A 3,352-nucleotide genomic window follows, 5' to 3' on the forward strand; every position below is an offset into this window, starting at 1 on the left:
CTGCTAGGCCCCGGGTGGAGCTCCAGGAGTCCAATTAGCGAGAAAGAGGAGGGTTTATATAAGCAAGAATTGTTGAGATCAAGGTTGGATAAAGCACAGGGACAAATAGCCAAACGAATGGAAACACATGAACTATGAACCAATGGCTGAGGGGTCCCCAACTGGATCAGGCCCTCTGAATGGGTGAGACAGTTGATTGGCTTGATCTGTTTGGGAGGCATCCAGGCAGTGGGACCGGGTCCTGTGCTCATTGCATGAGGTGGCTGTTTGAAACCTGGGGCCTATGCAGGGTCGCTTGGCTCGGCCTGGGAGGAGGGGACTGGACCTGCCTGAACTGAGTCTACCAGGTTGATCTCAGTCCTCGGGGGAGACTTTGCCCTGGAGGAGGTAGGAATAGGGGGTGGGCTGGGGAGAACAGGAGGGGGGCGGGAGGGGGGGAGAACAAGGGAATCCGTGGCTGATATGTAGAACTGAATCGTATTGTAAAATAAAATAAAATAAAATTTTTAAAAAAATGTATGGATAAAGGGGTTTACTGAGTGACTCACTGCGTCACACCGCAGCTTCCACGATAAGGTTTTCCCCTTCCTTTTTGTTCTTTTTTTCCTCTTAAATTTTATTTTGTCTTATTTAGGGGGCAGGGAGGGAGACGGGTGGGATTGGGAAGCATTATGTGAAAGACACAAAGAATAAATTTTAAAAAAATAAGAAAAAAATAATATTCAGGGAGCAGACGAGAAAGAAATATACATGCAATCAGGGACAGCATCACAAGGCCATTGTAATAAGTGAGATAAGACCTAAGGGTGGCTGAGAATAGGGTAGTAGCAATGGTGGGGAAGAGAAGTGTTCAGATTCAAAACTTATTTTTAAAATATTTTGAAGGTAAATGCATGAGAGTCTGTGAACGGATCTGACAGTGAGGGGGAAAGACTCGAGGGGATTCTAGGTCCCCAAAGTGATCAGTTGAGAGAAAGGAAGAGGCATTTACTGAGAAAGGAGGATCAGTCTAGAGCAGTTTGAAAGAAACCGGGAGTTCTTCGTTGATCGTGTCAAGTCTGAAGTATCTGATCATCAGGTGGTCCAGTAGAAAGATCTAGCACCTGGTGGAAAGATTTGGTTTAGAGATACTTTGATGGGCATTGGCATATAGAGGAAAAACTTCACCAAGCAAGATGGAGTATCTCTGGGGAGGTGCAGAAGGGTCCAAAGAGAGGCAGTTCTTGTAGTGTGGTGAAGAAACAATTCCATAAGGAGGAGGGTGATCAGCCGTGTCAGATGAGAAAACAGTGCTCTGAGAGCTGCATGGGGTACCTTGAAGAGAGAAGATGGAAGGTGGACTGAGGCCAAGCGTTCTCAGACAGTGACAAACTCAACAGTGTGGATGCCACTGGTGATCTCCACAGAACAGTGTGGATCTGGCTCTGCTTCAAATGAGAGGGAGAGAGGGATGAGAGCTAGTCGTGAGAGCAAGTCTACACAGCATTTGACAGCCCTGGGAGTGTTTAGAGAGAAATGGTGTGCTTGCTGGAGGGCATCTGGAGTCAAGGACAACCTTGAGGTTTCCATTTTTTCAAAGACATTTAGTTTTTTTTTTTTAAAAAAAAAGAAGCATTAATTGCTGAGGTGCAGAACTGACCTATCGATTGATCCATGCTGGCTATTTAATTACCTAAGAGTCTATACTAATAAGACACTTCCTTGGATATGACACCCTCAGCCACTCATGATTACAAAGACCCAAGGGGTCATGTTGAAAGTGTCCCATGCTGAGGTACACACAACACCAATTATCTATAATATTTTAAAGCAAGAAGACATGGGCCACTGATTTCTTTTAATACAACAAATACATAGGATAAGGAGAATACAAAGATTGAAATTATCTTATCAAGGCATTTTAAAAGAATCATTTCTCTAGCCATTGCTTCTCTCAAAATTGACAAGGTTTAGGTAATTGAATTTAAAAAAATGTGTTTCAGGCTGTGGTTTCTGGGTCTCGTCTGTGGTGGTCATAAACTCTAAAGGTCATCCCACTCATTCAGATGGCTTGAGAACTTCCCATGTTCATCTCAGCCATGGGAACTCCTTCCTAGCAGAAAAGATACAGTAGATGAGTTAATAACACTGAGGGGAATTTGAAGAAGGGAAAAAACCTATTTTTCAGGGACTTGTACTCAAATTGGCACTTGAAGGATCTGCACGCAGAGTGTGTGCCTACTTGAAGGAAAGAAAACAGAATTCAGTGAGGTTGGGCAAAAACTATCCTGACTGTGGCAGAAGTATCCAGTTTTCACAAATGAGGGCAGCAAAGCAAAGCACGATGTCTGGGAATCTGATGGCCTGTAAGGTCCAGTTCTTTGGCTTCACATCACAAACTTGCCTACTGAGGATCTACATAGCACTTCAAGGCCACCTGTTGGAAATGATGCAGGCTATTGAACAGGGTATTCTAAAGAAGACTGGGGCATCCCAGACTGTGAGATTATCGCTGTGTAGATTTGTAAATACACAGAGACATGTCTTTGCTTCATGAAAGGACGTTTTGATAACCTTTTTGACAAAATGGAGCAACTGGTTTTGCAGTTGACTTCGTGTATTCCCCCAAACATCCTGATTCCCAAAGGTAAGTGTCAGGAGATGCATCCTTTTAGTGAAGAAGAATTTCAGCTTCTGAAAAAGGAAATCAGCTGGGCAGTGGTGGCGCATGCCTATAATCCCAGGACTCGGGAGGCAGAGTACATTGTTGTGAGTTTGAGGCCAGCCTGGTCTACAGAGCAAGATCCAGGACACGCACCCAAACTGCACAGAGAAACCCTGTCTCAAAAAAATAAAAAAAATTAAAAAAAGGAAATCGAAGAGTTACAGAAGTATAAGGTTGAATTACACACTGAGCAGGCCCTTCTTGCAGAATTAAAGGAGCAAAAAACTATTCCAGCCAAACTCAGAAAGATCTTGACTTTCTTTGATGGGCTTGACAATATTGACAGAGGGCACAGAACTAGTAACTTTAGGGAGAGTTTGGTGTCCCTGGTCCAGAACAGCAGAACACTCCAGAATATGAGAGACAATTCATGGGGAGGAAAAAAAAGTAAAAGACTAGAAGCATGTTAACTTCTCAATAGTGAAAAGAGAGACCCTGTAAATGGGTGGCTTTTCTTTGTTTACTCTTACATTTTAGGTCTTCTTTGGGGGGACACTTTACCTTCCTTTCCCAGTTTCTGCCAAGCAGATCAGCAGATCTTCTAGAACTGCAGGCTCCAGCTCAGACGACTGAAGCAAAGTGTGTACCCATCTGCTTTCTCCCTTCTGGAATTTGGATCGACCTCCCTCACATCTGGTAACGTTTCCA

General features: G+C 43.8%; 1 pseudogene; it reads left to right on the forward strand.

Annotated features, from left to right (window-relative positions):
* The first annotated feature begins 2,323 nt into the window (after nucleotides 1–2,323).
* Nucleotides 2,324–3,114, forward strand: LOC128117217 (protein MIS12 homolog; annotated as a pseudogene).
* Nucleotides 3,115–3,352: the final 238 nt, after the last annotated feature.

This window comes from Peromyscus californicus, unplaced genomic scaffold, assembly GCF_007827085.1.
Source record: "Peromyscus californicus insignis strain IS unplaced genomic scaffold, ASM782708v3 Scaffold_20__1_contigs__length_68692818, whole genome shotgun sequence".
NCBI classification, from domain to species: Eukaryota; Metazoa; Chordata; class Mammalia; order Rodentia; family Cricetidae; genus Peromyscus; species Peromyscus californicus.